Here is a 19,862-nt window from a genome sequence, read left to right on the forward strand (position 1 = left end):
TATTACTGCTTTTGGAATCAAAACCCCCTGCACAATCTCTTAGTTCATTTTAAATATTTCCTAAACTGTATAATGTCAGGCATCAAACTACTAACAGTATATTGAAAATGTGCAACACATTAAAACTACATTTTATAATATTTATATTTCAAGCCACCAAAGAAATCTAGAAATAATTACAATAGTATTAATTGTTACAGACCTACTCAAGAGTTGCACATGTGGACTAAGGAACCTAGAAGTCTTAGTTAGGACTGTGCTTAATGTCTTGCTGAAATCAGGACCTGGATGAAGAATTTAGCACTAAGTCATACAGCAGATAACATTTTCCCTTTGCCTATACAATTTATGCTTCTCACAAAATTATCAGAATGCTTATTGCTATGGCTTACTTACTGTGATGAATGTGGTCAGTTCTGTGACATTGCTGTTCTGCAAGCTGCAAACACAAAACAAAGTAATGATCACTTGAGCCATCTTTTCATCAAGTAATTTTTACAAGGCAAAGAGACTTCAAGCAGAACAGCAACATTTCTCAAAAAGAAACCCCACCAAACACAGCAGCGAAGTATTTCTAGTGTAGTGAAACACTTTGTTTCCCACAGCCAGGTATGAAGCTATTAAAACAAGAATAGTTTAAGCCAAATGTTATATAATCACATTTTTGTTTCCAACCAGCTGTTTAAATACACATACGCATTTTACCCTCACTAAATTGTGAATTGTGTTCCCCTTTGATGTACACAATAAATCAAAGTAATCTTTCTGTTAAAATGCAAAAAGAATTCTGACCTCCCAGAAATTAATGTGAATTTTCAATTTTTATTATACAGAACCAGAGTTTCATTCCTTACACATGAGAATTCAGAAGCATCTCTATGTCAGTACAAAATCCCCATGTATTTCACTGAAAATTTAAAAGCTAAAAATAATTTTTGAACACTTGAGTGGATTGTCTTCTTCCAAGATCTTTTTTCCTGAGAAGATCAAGTAAACACAGAGCTCACATACACTGTGTAGGAAGAAAACCAGCATAACAGATGTAACATTTGGAATACAACAATTTTCTTACTTGCTATAGTAGTAGAAATCTGATAATGCTGGGATTTTCTAATTCAATAAAGAGTCAGTGAAATTTCACAGTTTGATGTTTTAAAAATGTCTTTTGCAGCATTAAACATACATTTGCTATACAAAGTTTGTAAATGCTCTTTTCAGCTACATTGACAGACAATTTCAACTAAGCATAGTTGCCTCCATAGCAGAAAATGCCACGGTAGAACGGGAAGGTGGAGAGGGACTTACTGGTTTGTTTGAGGCTTTTAGTTCCCACTGAACAGTTTCTTCCTTTTTTTTTTTTTTTTTTTTTTAGGAAAAAAAGGCAAATGTGCAGAAACATGGATGGGTTTACTCCGGAATTTTTTCCTACAATATCACAGTTAAGGGAGCGTAAAGCTGGCTTATCTCACAGTGGAGCAGTGACAAAAGCATACTAATAAACTCACACAAACAAAACTTCAGGCATCTACATGAGCAAGAACTTACAGAGTTTGGTAACTGGAGTAACAATTTAAATCTAGGTAGCTAATTACGTCAATAACAGCCATTATTTTTTAAATTAAAACCTGTAAACATGTGGGCATTAACACCAACAATTTTTTGTTTGTTACAGTCACTACTGTCACACTAGACTCCCAGGCCTACCAGGGAAAGTCATTTTTCTCCCTTGCCAAAGGGCAGCTAGGAAAAAAATCATTCCTCAAAATGGTCAGTGGCATTATCAACCTATACAGGAAAGGAATCACCTGTTTTCCCAAGGAGAAATCAAAACATTACTGTTTACCTTCTCTATCCTATTGCCATGCTTTGACAATACCAAAAGAAAACCCCAACCTGCTAGACCAGAAACAAGAAAGAAAAATCAATGGAAGGAGATGCGACACAGAAACTAGCCATTTAAAAAGTGGGAGCAAAGATTTTGAGAGGAAAAGCTTAAGGAAGTATGTATTTTTCTAATCTCTCAACAACCATTGTGCTGGCTGACTAGAACCCTGAACTGTCCTTCAGGAAGCAGAAGACAAAGTCCTATTTCTTCTTCTAATTTGGAAACATGGTATATCCTGTACTAGCTGAAGCTCAAATACTTGCTGCCTGTAGTAACTTCACATACACATTCTACTTGTAGCCTCATTTATAGCTGTGCCACTGCTAAGTTTTGGTTTTGGTATTAATCCTGAAGGCACTGAATAGCCTACCAAAACCTGTAAACCTGACTAAATAAATCCAGTTTTTAAGAACAAAAATGAAGTTGTCTATTATATTTATGCAAGATCAAATCTAAGTTCCCACTTCTTACTCAAGTAAACAAATGGACAGGTACAAAACGCATCACACACTGTTCTGGTTCCTTCTCCCATAAGCTGTATATGTTTACAATAAACAAACTGCCAAGTTAACTAAAGACCACTGTCTGTTCCTTATTAATAACATATATTTAACGCATGGTCTTAGATTACTGAGGTTGTTCTCCTCCCAATGACCAAAGATTTAATTTTACAGAGTTTTATTCACTTACTACAGAAAGCTACCTCAATACATTAGGAGCACTCACCACAGTCAGTAAATGTCCAAGACATCTAAAACAGGCATAGTAACTAATTTTTCTTTTGAAAGGGAGAAGAAACTTGTATGTTGAAGAAATCTCTCCCACCACACCCCGTCCTCCCTGCCACCAAAGAAACGTTAAAATTTTGTGTTGGAATAGCTTGGAATTTGCCTCATGAATTTTTCTTAAATACAACGGCACTTTAAGTAGACATAGCTAACCTCTACTTTATCCTCAGAATAACTCTATACTTCTTTTTTTAAAATAAGATGGGTGCCATTCAAACCCTCCAAGTCCCACGATACAACAGTGTCATTTAGGCTGTATGTTCTGTATTTCTATCACAAGATTAAACCAATGTTATGCAAAATGCATTCATTACTTTGAAACTCTTCTTTCTAGTTTTAAACATACCATTCATTTCAAAATGGTTACAGTATTCTCTTAAACACACCATCATGAAAGCACAAAGAATGGCTTCAGCTGTGTCATCAAGTGTCACTTATCACTTCCTGTTCAGTTTCCCTGTGACTTCTGAATCTACCTTTATTACCTTAGCAAATCTCAGCCACACACTGCCCATTCCAATAACGGAATTTCACCTTCCTGTAACACATTAACAAAAAAACTGTACCTTCTCTCCCTTCACAGCAGCTGCAGAAAATAAACTTTTGCAACTCTAATAATTATTTTATTTTAAACAGAGTAACCTTACATTTGCCATCATCTGTACGTTCCACCTGTCTGCCAGATACACATGTAACACATTCAATTAGCTTGACTTTAAAAATTATCTGAAGGTTACGTATGAAGCAGAATTCATGTCTTCCCCTTTTTCCAGCACTATGTATTTGGTGCTCCCAAGAGACTCAAATGATGATTATCAGTGGTGCAAACCCATTATTTCACACTTGATCTTGGAAATTTGCAAATAATAAACCTGCTTTGTTTGAAAGACATGACTCTTTACTCCAAGTAGATGTAGTTGTGCATTTCTTCCTAAAGCAAAGTAGCACTCAAGAGCAAGATAATTTTCTGGTTAACAAACTAACACCTAATTGGACATTTGCATATTATAAGCAAACACATGAGGAAGTGGTGTAGAAAAGGTCGAGGGCCTTAGTATAACGAAGTACATTAAATATGACAACATAAGAAATACATAGTGTGGGGCACTGTGAAACCCTCAAAGTCTGTACCCTATAAGCTTAAACTGGGCTGCCAGAAACCAAATGTTCAGGCTGCTTTGTTTAAAATTTAATTGTAGTGAGACTTCTAACTCATAAAATCAACGATAAAAAGAAACAGATCTACCACAGCACTTGATAGATTCTTGAGAGGCAAAAGACTCTCCTGTAAATAGGATATATGCACACTACTATCCCACTGTGACTGCGTAACAGGTTTTCAGCCAAGGTTAAGCTAAGCTAAACAATACAGCTATTTTCTTACAGCACACAACACAGTGCAGCTCATTTTCAAGTATTTACTGCTTTTTCCTTCAGTCCATGAGCAGCTGCATACTACTGCCTCTACACTGTTAACTAAGACATAAGTTAACCAGTCCAAAGCTGGTTCAGGATTCTGTGTGATGTACTTCCATTGTGAATGTGTTAGCCCCCAGAGAGCTGTACAAGTTTCCAGGAAAGAGATACTACATCTTCCAAAATTATTCCCTTGTCTATTTATAGTTTTTAACTGACAGTACTCCAGTTTCTCCTTCTCATCCCATTGCTTCTGGTTGCAACTCCTTCTAAATAAACCATCTATCCTGACACTATCAAAACCTGTCTCAAGGTACTTCTGAAATGCTCGGGATTTCAGCAATACTGCTCCTGAACAGCCTGTTGTAACAGAGTTTGAGATGTGCTGCAGCAAAGCAGCCTGCAGTCTACTGACACACACAGACATCTTCCAACAGATCAATTCACCTCACTGAGCGGAGCAAGCAGTACAAGCCAACGTAAAACAGGGTAAGGATGCAGCCACAGCAGTGGGACTGACTGCTCCTCACAGCAACACCTCAGCACAAGTTAAGACCAAGTAAGGCATGACAGAAAATTGTACCAACCACATGGTTGACTATAAATTGCTTTTTCTAATAAAAGTGTAAAACAAGAAAATTTTGATCATCACAACCAGAATGCATTAAACAGTGCAAACAAAGGTAAGCATTCACGTGGAAATAACAGCACATCCTTTCGATAGCTGTGGGCCTTCAGTACCTTACAGCTGCCTAGTGCACATTTCTACCATTCACTTTACAACTTACTGAGAGATCTGAGAGATCCAACTGGATCACCAACACAGACGAACTAACAACTAAAAGGCACACATATCACGGCAAATGTGATTCGGATTGTAAGTTCCTCTAGAGTCCATCCTCATGACTGCTTTACTCAAAATTTCGTCTGCATTAGCTATGTGAGGGTTTGCACTACAGGTATAAAATTTACACGTAAAAACTATTTTTAGAAGCAGGATCAAGGAATAATCCAGATTTCTATGCTTACTGAAAGTTTTTTAGAGGCATAAAAGAAAAAACAAACATATACCAAAAAAAAAGAACAAATAAAAAGACATTACCTACAAAAAGATCCAACTTTAACTTATAGGGCAAAACTAGGGAAAACATGACTACAACAAGAGACTGTGAGATTTCAGAAATCATACTATTCCCTGCAGATATGTATATACAAAGACTAAAGCCTTCAAATTTTAAAACTGAAACCTAAGGAAGCATCTTCTTTTACAAGTAATATGTTCCTTACTGATTTCAGTATTTTTCTTCTCCCTGATTAGAAGCACGCAGACTAATTTTAGTCCAGCGTCCAAAGTAGAGAGCAAACAGGTGCTTTAGGTATACAAACACTGTACACTAAGTGGAAAACTAAGCTAGAACTCAACCTCAAAGATGATTTGACATGAACTTCAAGAAGTGACACAACACAAACTTCTCCATCCATAAAGAAAAAATAACAAGGACCAAAGAACACTGTTTTCACACTAAATATTCTATTTCTTGACAGAACTGCACATACACACAAACACAGAAAGCTCCAGTTGTGCAAAAACGCAAGTCCCTGCAAGTAGTTTCTTTTCACTTTCAGCACTCAGATATTCCAGTAATAAAGCCCAACAGCAAAGCATTTTATTGTGATTAAATTTTTTAGACTTTTTAGAACTAATTATTGTGAAGCATAAAACAAAGTATCCTTAAATGCAAACAAAATCCCAATGCAATTTGAAACTAAAAAGCCAGAAACAGTGGACATTCCACATTCAACGGACACAGGTGGAAGCTGAATATTTAAAAGAACAGAAAGAACAGAAAACAGAGTGCCTGGAAGAGGAGACTGTAAGCTTTTTTATGTTCGTATTTCCCAGTATCAACGCAGCACAGAACAGAATCATAGAATAGTTAGGGTTGGAAAGGACCTTTAGATCATCTAGTTCCAACCCCCCTGCCATGGGCAGGGACACCTCACGCTAAACCATCTCACCCAAGGCTTCATCCAACCTGGCCTTGAATACTGCCAGGGATGGAGCATTCACAACCTCCCTGGGCAACCCATTCCAGTGCCTCACCACCCTTACAGTAAAGAACTTCTTCCTTATATCCAGTCTAAACTTTCCCTGTTTAAGTTTGAACCTGTTACCCCTCATCCTATCACTACAGTCAGTAATGAAGAGTCCCTCCCCAGCATCCTTACACACCCCTTCAGATACTGGAAGGCTGCTATGAGGTCTCCACGCAGCCTTCTCTTCTCCAGGCTGAACAGCCCCAACTTTCTCAGCCTGTCTTCATACGGAAGGTGCTCCAGTCCCCCGATCATCCTCGTGGCCCTTCTCTGGACTTGTTCCAACAGTTCCATGTCCTTTTTATGTTAAGGACACCAGAACTGCACACAATACTCCAGGTGAGTTCTCACAAGAGCAGAGCAGAGGCACAGGCAAAGTGCTGAGTTGCACTGCATTATACAGGCACAGGGATGTCATGGTTGTTTCTCAGTTGGAGAATGGGACAGCTAATGTGGACACAAAAGACTGTATTCTTTTTATTTTCAGATTTCACTATTAATTATGTAATGCTAAGGTAACCTTATCTTTTCTTCCTGCATTATTTCCTTATTGTGTACAAAGTAAAGAAAAAGGAAGTTTCCTATACTTAGTATTAGCATATAAATGGAGCTAATGGAGCTATCTGAGGTTTGACTTAAGTGGGAAGACAGGGTGGGGTGAATTCCCACCTTTGTTACTGCTATCATTTTGCAAGATGTTTTTTTAAGCAAGACTAGAATAACTGGTTTACATTCTCGAAATGGCATCTTCTCAATTAAATCAAAACTTAGAATCTGAAAGCACTGCAGAATGCAGCAAAAACTGCACCATTTTCATAAAGCTATGAGGCAAGACAATTTCTTTCTTGACTGCAATCTGCTTCTTTCTCCAATGAAAACATGCTACAAAAGTATGCCTGTCTTTCAAAGAAACGACTTGGTGCCCTTTTTAATTATATTGCAAACAAAGGTTGAAGGAACATGAGACTTCAAGTTATATTCTTCCTGGTTTTCATTAGTAATTCAGGACTTGTCTGTTCTGGAAGTTTACTGAGATGGGAGAGCTAACAAAGTCATGGCATTATAAAAGACTGAAAAAGTGAGATTACGGAACTTTGCCCAACTGTTTCATACTTCTGTTAACATTTATAACTAGTAGTTCTCAAAAACCTGATAGAAAGAACATTTGATAAATTGGGGGCAGTAGTTCCCTAAAACTTACATAAATATTTGAAAAATCTGATGCAACTTTCTCTCTGAAAGACAAGATACACCATTAGTGATACTTTCAAAGGTTTTAGCAGAAAAGTCATGGAAGACTAACACATGACAATCTGCTTCTTGGAAAACCATTCAACCAGAATAGCTGAACAGAATTGAGAAGTCATGGCCCTAAAATACACAGTTTAGGAAAGCAAGGGTTTTACGTTCTTTGAGAAATTGATGTGTGGAGAACAAATTAAAAATGTGGATTTAGAACAAAAGATTGGTCAAAAAAAAAGGATCTCCACTGTGACCGTACAGTTCACATTAAAGCTTTGCGTAAATATGTGATGCACTTTCAGAAAAATTTTAATCTGCCAAAGCAAAATTATCACTTATGATTTTGGAAACTGGAAGCTCCCCAAGAGTTTAGTATTTCAGCAGCATATTTCAGCAGTGTGCATATTACTGCTAGTAAAGACTGGGCATCAGTCAGTATGTGTAATATTTAAGAACCAGTAATCACATGCTTTCCCCAAGAGTTTGGGTTCTGGGTTTAATTTCTTCTAGAAGACTTATGTAGTTGGGTTCTACCTGCTTGCACTTCTTCCCCCATACCCTGAGAACAACACACCATTGGAACAACCTCTACAGGGAAGCAGTGGCCTCACTAGCATTGAGCAATTTTAAGATTCTGCTGGACAAGATGCTGGGACATCTAGTCTAGGTCATGCTTTGCCAAGAAAGGTTGGACCAGATGATCCTTGAGGCTCCTTCCAACCTGGTGTTCTATAAACAAATGTACTAATACCAAAAAATGCACACAACTGGAAAGACTTCCCAGATCAGATCTCCTTCCTTCCCATCCCACATCATACAATCCTTCACATAAAGGATCCTTCTCATAATGTCACCTTAAAATTTGGCTTCCTTCTCCCAACTTTACACTCCTCAGGTTTCCAGCCAAAACAAAACATGCTCTTTATCAGTTTAATCCCATTCACTTGAATCCCACAGTTTTTGTATTCTTTATGCTGGTTTCCTTGGAGTTTGCAGCCCTATAGGGCAGGACTATGTAAATTCTCAGGTTTTTCATTTCAGTAAACTAATCTAGTCCAAGTTCTTTCAGACCCTTCTGTAAATCCCCAGATTACCCTGAGGATCCTAGTTCTTCTCGCCTTAGTTTCAAGTTCCTTGAACATGAGTAATTGTTCTGGAACAAAACAGAAATACGCTGTATTTCAGATGAGACCTTAGCAGGAGATTCCCACTGAAACAATGATGTAAGAGAATCATTAATGCCACTGCACAAAATGCCTCCCACCCAGAGATGCCACATTCACCCCTGTGAATCACTAGACTATTGGCCAGCACAGATACAGCAGTAACCTGTATCAGTCACTCATCTGCTGCCATGCACAGCTGTTTATTGGTTAAGCTCTTTACAGCTTTTGCTGTACCTTCTAAACAGGAACAATGCAACTGGAGGAGGGGGGTGTACTAAAAAAAAACAAAACAAAACCCCAGAAACCCCAAAAACCAACACATTAACCTGTCTTGAATATTATCGAGCTTCACTGTGTCTCTTAATTTAAGCTTAAAACCAAAAATTTAAGTTCATTTTGTTTCTTCCACTCATTTGCAACTGTACATTCCTCACTCTATGAGGTATTTGAAAGGAGAAAACCAAATGGAACTTGTCTTCCCTCAAAATACCTGTTTTCTCACACTGTTACTTTATATCATTGCTCAAATAACTAACCATTTTTCACTTACATTTAATAAAATTCTAGAGGTGGCAGGAAACTGAGATATTTAACATCTCAACTTTGTAAGAACAGAAGGAAGGTAAGAAATGTTCATTCAGTTTTATTGTACTAAGAAATCACCTTTTGAGCAGCAGAAAATGTGCGTTATCCATTTTTATGACAACTGTCCTAAATTCAGGAATTATTATTGTATGTCAGCACTGCTTCATGAAAGCACAAGCAACACATGATCACGATACCCTTCCCCCAAATCTTCATTAATTTAAATTTGATTTTTTGTCCATTTTTAAAATACCATTACTCTCATACTAGATCACACATAACCCGATTTCCAAATGCTGAAAATCTCATACACACTGTGTGAACAGCAAAGTGTACCCTCCTTCATGCTTATTTCTCCTTCAGTACAACAGGCCGCGTAAGCTTAAATACTGATCTGAGGCTTTATTTTTATTTCAGTAGTAGTAAAAAAGTATACTACTTCAAGTCATTTTTGGTTTTTTTCATGTGAAACATGCCAGTTTTGTAACATCATTTTCCTCCCACCAAAATCAAACTCAAGCTAAAAAGTGAAAGACTTCAGAACGCTGAGGCAGGGTTTTTCATTCACAACACTGACCATTTCAGGCAGCTTGACAAGGTGAGATTCCTAGACTCAGCTACCACGTTAAAAAAAAAAATCCTTTGGAAGAAACAAAAGCTGCACAGATCGCCAAAGCTCTGTCAGCACATCAGACACCTGCGCCATGAACCTTTCTACATCAGGACCTTTCACTGTTATGATGGATGAAAGCAGTGATGTCAGCAGTGACAAGAACATCTACATCATGATTAGGTATTCTGATCAAGATTCAAGACTTGTGAAAAAACAATCTTCTGGCAAAGCTTGACTAAAAGGGCTGAAAGGTTTTTGTATCACTTAATTAGTTTTCATCGACTCCCACGTTCTCAGACATGACAGAATTTTTCTCTGACTCAGCACTTTCAGGGATCAGCAAGCACATTTATGACTAAAAAGCACTGGCCATTCTATATAGCCTCCCCTGTGTGTCACTTCTGTACATTTGATAAACAAGAATGATGTCAAGAACATTCTCTAACAAGTGGGGACATGTTGATTAACAACTTTATCATGCCCATATAAATTGAGGAAAGGAACACTGACAGTGAAAATACAATACTGTTCCTCCTTCTGCCATCATCATCAGTGGGAGATGAAAGAAAAATGTGAAAATTACTAAGCTTTCGTTCCAGCGAAGGTGGTACAATTTAATCCCTTAACAGCCATTCTGAGCTGAACAGCAAGAGAAAGTCTGAATATTACTACATTGAATCTTCATCCTCTGTTTAGACTGACCATTACCTTGAGACTACGTATTTCTCTGTATGTTGTAACCTCTAGCAAAGGAGGGAGCAGCAAGATGTGACTTCAGCATTCTCATTGCTGCTCCTGTCTGCCAAAAATACACAGTAACTGTCTCACATATTGCCCTATCTGCCAGAAACCCCAGTCACAAATGAAACTCCACTGCATTTTGCATGACTTGGGGAAACATGCACAGTATGAAAGACAGACAAAACATAGCTGAGAAAAAGAGAAAATAAGGATTAAAAAGCCAATCAGGGGAAGAAAATAAGAAAAACACAAACCTATGAGAAAGGGGAAAATGGGGGGGGGGGGGTAATTTTTTTTTTTTTTTAATTAAAAAAATCATCTAGTTCCACTCCACTGCCATGGGCAGGGACACCTTCCACTAGACCAGGTTGCTCCAAGCCCAATCCAACCTGGCCTTGAGCACTACCAGGGATGGGGCAGCCACAGCTTCTCTGGGCAGCCTGTGCCAGTGCCTCATCACCCTCACAGGGAAGAACTTCTTCCTAATAACTAGTCTAAACCTATCCTACCAGCCACCTGCCATTTAGAACCTGAGGTATCATAGGAGAAAAAGAACACCCATAATGTGTGACACTGAAGAGTTAATTTAGACCCAGTGTAGAAGTAGTATTTTAGATGCAGAAGCAGGGGTACTTTCTACCATTAGTTGTAACTGTTCTCTTGATGTGCAACGCATTAAAAAAAATCATTTTGCAGATTAAAATACACAAGAAATCACATGACCTGAAGCAGGTAGGACATAACATGTTTTCATAAAACAAGTCACAAGCAGAAATTTGGGAGGGGGAAGGGAATAAATCCTGTGCAGTGTATTTGAAAGCTTATTTGGCAGGGGACTACTGAAGAACCCAAGAACAAAAACACTTCCAGAAAAAACAATCTTATATAATGCTAAGATTATATTACTTACTATGTATCAATACATATATTTTATAGATACATCACAAAAATTCCAAGAATAGATCTAACAGTAAGATCATTATAAACATTGTAATTCTAATTCACTCCTGCCCAAGATAACATTATCGTCTTTAAGCATAAATGTGTAATGCTTTTAGGCACTAGAATATTCTGCTCACAGGGACCAACAGTTTCCATCTACCCACAAACCAAGTCACCATAATACAATGTGTTCAAACACACACACATACCCTTCAGTAGGCCAAACATCTACGGTTTACAGCTCTTGCTTTTTGTTCCAAGATAACTACCATAGGCTCCTGTACTGGCATCTGTCATAAAAACCAGATCAGAGAAATACTTACTTTACGCCTTTAGTAATATCACGTCCCCTCTTCTGTATTTCACAATGCATGCTCCTCAGTTCTGTCCTTGAGAATGATACAGTCTGCTGCTTTTAGGCTACTAGAGAAGCAGCACATATTCAAATCTGAGTTATATAGCCTTGTATTGCGAGATGCCATTAAAAAATACCTAGTAAAGTAAGGCAAGTAGCAGTAATACATAAAAAAAAAATGCATCAGGGTATGAAGAAGCTGTGATAACAACGAACACCATTTCTGGTTCAAATACTGCATCTTCCTTCCCGTTTAATTGTGTTTAGTAAAATATTTTAATTAAAAATCTTGTCGTAAACTTCATTGGTTTACATCACTCCAGTACATTTAGATTGGAACACTGTTCTTCCTAAGCACAGTGAAAATTACAAGATAATGGAACATAAAGTGTGTTTCCTAGTTACATGTATAGTAAAGGCAGCATTACTTTTCTAAGTAACCAACAAAAGATGTAAAAATTAAAGTTTGTTATTATGGACAGGGTTTTTTTTGTTTGGGCTTTTTTTCAAGTATTTGTTTAATCTCTTAGGTTTACTGCCTTACCAAAAAAGGCACTGAAGTTGGAAAGCTAACTTTAGCACAGCAAAGAACACGGGGAAAACACAGATTTTTCTAATTTTCAAAATCACAGTATGTTTACATATTACCCTTAACATCGTCATGTTTGCAGAAGTGGGGAGTGACTACTAAAAGGTCAACTTCTAACTGTAAAAAACTTAAGCTAGTGAACATACTTTAACAAATTAAAGCAGTTACTTTAAAGTAACTTATTACACTTCGGGAGCAATAAAAGTTCAATTGATCAACATGCAAATGATTATATTAATGGCAATATAAAAGCCTGAATCATAGAAAAACAATTGTACAATGGACACTTTCATTTTTTTATCCCTCAACTGTCAATACACATTACATGAGCCATATGACAGGCATACATAGTTGATATATCACACGAGAAGTACAGGTATAAAACATGCTAGCAACCCACTGGTTGGATGAAGACTGTTCTACAGAGTTTCCTAAACACAGAACTACAGAAAGATCATTTCCCTGAAGCTGACACTACCACACAAATCTCCAGAATAGAAGTTTTGTTGCTCCCTACTAGCATGCAAAATAAAGGCACTGAGAAAGCCACAAAGCAGATATAAGACTGCTGTCAGGTGAAGGAGTCTTACACACTGCACAACTATATTCCCAGTAAGAGGAAAATATTTTCTCTCAAAGAGAAGGTAAGTACTGTTTTAATTTATACTAATAGTGTCATTTATACCACAGCTCTGTGATGCCTGGTTAAGGAAAAAAAAAACAGATACAAGCAATTTACATGTAGTGGGACTTGGCAATTATAAACTTAATAGCAATTTCTTCAGTTCTGTCTTTGATGGATTACTGCACATATTTAAATTGCACATTCTCCCTTACCCAAAACCTGAGGTGAGAGGGAGAAGAGTTGATTTTTTTAATTAAAATTAGCTCCTTTGTTTTCCCCTGAAAACAGATGATTAATTCTGTTCAACTTTATCCGTGCCTAAACTAAATACACAACTTTATTGTCTGTAGCTCCATTCTGTCAACCTACAACATTTTATTATTTCGTGGAAAAGCACAAAAAGAACAAAAAGGTTAACCTATAATGCTCAGGTTTCACTGTACTCACTCACACAGTTTATCACAAAGTTACTAAGATCACCTGTGTTGTGATCTCTCATACCACAATCTAACAACAGGGCAAGAAAAGCCATTTTGTAATTTCTGCATATGTCCATTTTTTTTAAGGCACACTTTTATGAAGTTCTCAATTCTCGGAACACTGTGCATTAACTGTCAAAAGAGTATAAACTAAGAAATAACAGAATAACAAAGTTATTTTTTAAAGATCACATTGGGTAGACTGTACTTCAATCCTCATGCATCTCATTCCAATGAAACTTAAAGACCTCTGAATTTTAGAAAACATTACTTCAAGACTGTAGCAATATCCTACTCTTCTAGCCAAAACCTGCAACTCTGCATGCACTCCTAGTATTATTCTGACACAAAACTAAATTCACCAAAACACCCTAAAATATGAAATAAGTGACACACAGAGTGGTGGAGATTGTAAGGGAGGTCATCTCACCTAATGCCCTTGCTCAAGCAGAGCCCACGACAGACAGATGTCCAGTACTGTGTCAGTACAGAACAGGCAACTCTGGAGTATCTCCAAGGGAGAAGACTTCACAAACCTCCCTGGGCAACCTATGTCAGCACTCAGTCAACCTCATGGTGAAAAAGTGTTTCCTGATGTTCAGGGGGAACCTCTTGTGTTTCAGTTTGTGCCTGTTGCCTCCTAGTACTGGGCACCTCCGAGAAGAGCCTGGCTCTGTCCTCTTTATCCTCTCTCCAGGTATTTATACACATCGGAAAGATCCCCTTGAGCCTCTTCTTCTCCAGGCCGAAGATTCCCAACTCTCTCTGCCTTTCCTCATAGGAGAGATGCTACAATCCCTTCAACATCTTAACAGCCATTTAGTGGTTCTCGGTAGCTCCATCTCTTCCCCATAACGAGGGGCTCAGAACCCAACACAGAACTCTACACTTCTGACAAATTTCACTTCTATCCTTCAGCATGTATTTAACTGTATTTCAAACAGTGAAATGGGATAAAGAATTATGGTAACAGCTTATGAATTATGATAATTCTTATGGGAGAAAGAATTATGACAGCAGCTAGTTCAAAGATACAATACAGATGTTTCTCCATACTACTGGAAAACACAGTTCTATTATATTAATGAAAGACTTGACCAAAACAACTGACTACAAGACATCACTGGAAGTTGAAGCATAAAGCAAGATGGCAATTTAACCTCTTACTAGTTAGAAGAAAATTGAGAATGAGGTAGGAGTGATGGATGCTGGTGCCAGGAGTGACAGTGTTTTCTCTATACTGCCCCTTCTTTCCTATGAGCCAAGTCTTGCTGTAGTGATGATGTAAATCTTGGCCATATACAAGGAGAACAAGAAAAAAACCTGAAATTAAAATTAAAATAAATATATGCACAGAAAGCAAGTCTAAAGAAAGTAACTAGTGGTAGTCATAATTTTTTTACTTCAAACCATTCATATATATTAAATTCATTCTCCTAGCAATGAGCCTAGTACAACAGTTTCTGATGATGATAGTAAGTGAACAGTAGCATGAATTACATCAAGCATGAAGATTTTTTCAATAGCTACCTATTGAAAATAACTACAGCTTTGTGTTTCAGATTGTTTGCCTTCTGCTTCCCTTCTCTTTCTGGGCAAAAATAAGCTTCTGAGTTTTCAGGTTCAGGGTAAGAACACAGGTTTGCCTTGGGTTTCTGCTAAGACAAAGGTTGACAACGTAACTTATGAACCTGTAGGAGAAAGTTCTCTGCCCGATGATTGAAGGAGAAAATACCATAAAGAAAGGGCACTAAAACCCGGGTGGAAGGGACCACTGCAAATCACTATGGGGCAAGAGGCCACAAGCTAGCTGAAGTCTGAATATAGCGTTTCTTGTTACTAGAATATCCGTCTTTTCATTTCTTAAGGACTGGGGGAGCTTCAGCTAAAGAATTAAACTTCCACCACTTCTTAGCACTGATTTAACTCTGCTACTAATCAAGTCCAAAGAACATCTAGCCAGAGTATTGGTAGCTAAGAGAGATAAAAAAAACTAAGCTTTTTTAAATATTGCTTGAATTATCAATGAATATCTGAATACCTTGGGAGGGGGAAAACACAAACCAAAAACCAACACTAAAGCAAATTAGTGTTAATCCAGTCTGGAATACTTTCATTAACAAACTATTGTTTATTTAAAAGAAAAGATGGTAAAGATATACATTTGTTGTAAACTTAACATACTTGCTTTCAGTTAGCAATTTACGGACCCCTGGTAACCTGACCCCTGACTGCTTCTTGATGGCCCATTAAAAGTAACAAGGAAAGCAAGCCACAGGGAAGTTGAAAATCAATCAATCAGAGACCACACTCTTTAAAAGATGTGTTTTCTGTGCAACACAGTCCATTAAAGGAAAAAAAGGAACTTAAATGTATTGCTAAAAAAAAAAAAAAAGTTCTCCAAGTCTCATAAAAATTGTCTTAAAGTTTTGCTGTTCAAAATCAGTTAAATTTATACTGGTCTAATGGCACCTAACTTGCTAGCCGAGAAAAAAAAACATATTGAAACCTGTTTTTCAGCAATGACATGACAACTTCTCTTCTGACATGAACAGAAGTTAATTACTGCCACATGCACAAACCAGTGTGATTTATGTAACAATAAAGCAGCCATTTGTGCAGGCTTTTTAATATCTGACAAACAAGTCTGACTCTTGGTAGTCTGGTTTACAGTATGGAAGTGAATCAGTGACCTAAGGCATCACTGAGATCCAATCCACAAGACTTTAAAAAAAAAAAGGGAAAAAACCCTTCACTCACATTAAAAAATAGCTATGACTATACTTTTTGAAACCCTATGCTTTTCATTTACATTTGACTAAATAAAATGGCAAGTCCTGCTTTTACTGATGAAACTGCTATCAGTTCTCCATAAGCTAACCATCCACACAATCCATTTCACAGAACACTGTTAAGCACACAGACTTCGGTTCTGAAAAATCCCCCACTAAAATGAAAGCTCTGGAACACTGTCTCTTATGTGCATGTATTTCATAAGGACAAGGTTTTGTTTCATACATCAATGCAAATTTTCGTTCTCTCCTGTAATACTGGAATGAAAAGATGACAAATTAGCATGTCACACATTAGCATATCTGCACCCTCAGTAAGAAATACTTATGTGTGCACATGGGAATGATTCAAAGGTATTTTCACCAACAGAAATAACTGGACTTCATATTGTTCATAGTTACAGACGTAAACATTGTTCTATCTGTGTTACTTAAAAGCGACCAACATTTTCTAATTGAAATCATACCAAATTTAGTCTGAAAACATAATTTTGATCCAAAAATTAAACCTTAGTATCTGGAATCCACATTCAGTTTATTATACCCACAACACACGTAAGAAGGTACCACACAAAAGCTTTTTACTATAGGTTTCCTTACGTTCATGCTACTTTTGAGATGGCAGAAAAAAATTCTCTTGTAAGCAGCATTATGATGGTCTTTTTATTTTCCTACTGCCATAAACCAGATCCTCCCCAGGAAATAACAAGCCCACTTGAAAAACCCACTTCCCACTTGGCAAGGACAGTGACAACAGTGGAGATACACTTGCTGGACAGTGTGCACACACAGAGACACCTGAGAACTGCCTGTGGCAGTGGTGAGGTAATGCTAACACTGCCTACTATTTCCTCAGCTGGCAGCTCTAAACTGTCCATCTTCTTCAATGCTGTAATTGATTTTCACAAAATGTGGAAGTTTTTCTTTGAATGACTAGCCTAGTCTCAATTATGGCTGAAAAATAATGGCAAACAAAAGTTACTGCATGGAATGGACAGGCACACAGACAAACAGGTGAACAGATACGGTGTGGTCATACTATTACAGGTGTTGACAACAGGTACTTAAAAGGGAAAGAGCCACAAAAGACCCTTCTTCATAATTAGCAGTAACCAGAAGCATTCTAGAAGCAGTGGAGTTTTACCAGTAATTACTTGTTCCATTTCATAAGCAGCATTTGAGTTCAATCTCTGTTTATAATAGTGTGCAAATGGAAGCCAACCTGCAACTCCAAGGCTAACGAGGCTCTGTGTCCATGACAATAACTACTTTAGGTTTCTCAAAAATCAACATTATGTAGAATCAGTATTCAAAGTATGTTTTGATTTTTAACTAATGCCACTCCATGCATCATGGGCAGCTTTTTAATTGGAATGGTACCACATCATTAAGAATCAAAATGTGAATAGCATACATGCACCCAAGCCAAACTTTTAAGTACAAAGCTTATTAGCTTTAGTACTACCCTGTTCAAAACACTATCCTATTTACTGGATGTACAGCCACATATACTACTTTCCTTCTTTCTCTAACAATTGTGTCTGTAAAAGGTAGTTACATGTAAAACGCTTAACCAAACTTGGAACATGCCTAAAATTTTTTTTACAGCCTACATTCTTCTGACTGTGGCTCAGCTTAAGTAGGCTAAAACATTTGTCATAGTAAAGAAAATATCAGCCAGTGATCTGACAAGTAATCTGATAAATGGTTTTTAATGAGAAAAGTATAAGTATTATGTTTTGAAGACAGAAAAAAAATTCCTTGAGTAATTAAAATAGCATTTGTGTTATTACTGAATCATGGAAAGAGCCCACTCACTGACCAATTTTAGGCTGAAATTCTGCCGAACAATTTTACACGCTTAGCTCCTTTAAGTGTCACAGGTCAATGCCTGTTCATGAACACAAGCATGCACTTAAATCTTCAGAATTAAGATGTACTGGCTTAATCTAACTTCATCTGAGTTATGATAGGTGCACTACACCCAATGGTAAACTTGTGCAGTGGGGTCACCTGAGATCAATATATACTGCTTAAGTTTTCTTCTAGCAGATGCACACCCCAATTCAAGGAATATAAATGACAACTAAAAAAGCACCTTTAAGAGTCACAGAATAATTCAGGTTAGAAAAGACCCTTAAGATCACAGAGCTGAACCATTAACCCAGCACTGCCACATCCACACTAAACCATGTTCCTAAGCGCCACATGTACATGTCCTTCAAATTCCTCCAGGGATCGTAATTCCACCACTGCCCTCAGCAGCCTCCTCCAGCGCTGGGCAACCATTCTGGAGGAGACACTTTTCCTAATATCCCATCTAAACCTCCCCTGGAACAACTTGAGGCCATTTCCTCTTGTCCTATCACTTGTTACTTGGGAGAAGAGACCAACCCCCACCTCACTACAATCTCCTTTCTGGTAGCTGTACAGAGCGAGGTCTCCCCTAAGCCTCCTTTTCTCCAGGCTGAACAACCACAGTTCCCTCAGCTGGTCCCCATAAGACTTGTGCTCCAGACCCTTCACCAGTTCCACTGTCCTTCTCTAGACCTGCTCCAGCACCTCAACACCTTTCTTGGAGTGAGGGGCCCAAAACTGAACACAGTATTCAAGGTGCAGAGAGAAAGACAATCACTACACTAGTCATGCTGGCCACACTATTTCTGACACAGGCCAGGATACCATTTACCTTCTTGGCCACATGGGCACAAGGTGGCTCATGTCCAGCCACTGCTGACCAACATCTCTAGGCACTTTTCCACCAAGCAGCTTTCCAGCCACTCTTCCCCAAACATGGAGCACTGCATGGGGCTGTTGCATGGAGCTGTTACATGGGGATCTGGCACAGCCTTGTTGAACCTCCTACAACTGGCCTCAGCCCATAAACCCAGCCTGACCATATCCCTCTGTGAAGCCTTCCTACACTTACAGATCAACACTCCTGCCTATCTTGGTGTCATCTGAAAACTGACTGTGGGTGCACTCAATCCCCTCATCCAGATCATCAATAAATACATTAAACAGAACTGACTGAGCCCTAGGGACCACCACTTATGTCTGACCAGCTGCCAATGGGAATGGGATTTAACTTCATTCACCAAAGTATACCTGACCAAGCTGTGAGCAGCCAGTTTCTCCTGGAGAATGCTGTGGGAAATTCTGCTGAAGACTTAACTGAAATCCAGGTAAACAACATCCACAAGTTTCCCTCATTCACAAAGCAGGTCACCCTGTTATGGAAGGCAATCACGTTAGTCAAGCAGGACATGCCTTTCATAAACCTGTGCTGACTGGGTCTGATCACCTGGTTGTCCTGTACATGCTGCATGATGACACTCAGGTGCTCCATAACCAGCACCAAGGTCAGACTGACAGGCATGTAGGTCCCTGGATACTCTTTCCAGACATTCTTACAAACGGGCATCATATTTGCTAGGCTCGAGTCAACTGGGACCTCTCCAGTTAGCCAGGACTGCTGATAAATGATTGCAAGTGGCTCAGTGAGCATTTCTGCCAGTTCCGGGACAACACTCTGCCCTATAGACTT

The 19,862-nt window shown here is 38.2% G+C and overlaps 1 protein-coding gene across 5 annotated transcripts in view; it reads right to left on the bottom strand.

The window, feature by feature from the left end:
- BAZ2B (bromodomain adjacent to zinc finger domain 2B) overlaps positions 1–19,862 on the bottom strand; it is a 127,517-nt gene that overhangs the window by 89,791 nt on the left and 17,864 nt on the right. For all 5 annotated transcript variants that reach the window (XM_061446610.1, XM_061446619.1, XM_061446586.1 and 2 more), the window contains one exon: positions 397–439. The gene's annotated coding sequence lies outside the window, so the exon portion shown is untranslated. The remainder of the gene's footprint in view (positions 1–396; positions 440–19,862) is intronic.

The sequence above is a fragment of the Pezoporus flaviventris genome, unplaced genomic scaffold (assembly GCF_033815535.1).
Source record: "Pezoporus flaviventris isolate CSIRO_AGI_PZ_B2104156 unplaced genomic scaffold, CSIRO_AGI_Pfla_v1 ptg000001l, whole genome shotgun sequence".
In the NCBI taxonomy this organism is placed as follows: Eukaryota; Metazoa; Chordata; class Aves; order Psittaciformes; family Psittacidae; genus Pezoporus; species Pezoporus flaviventris.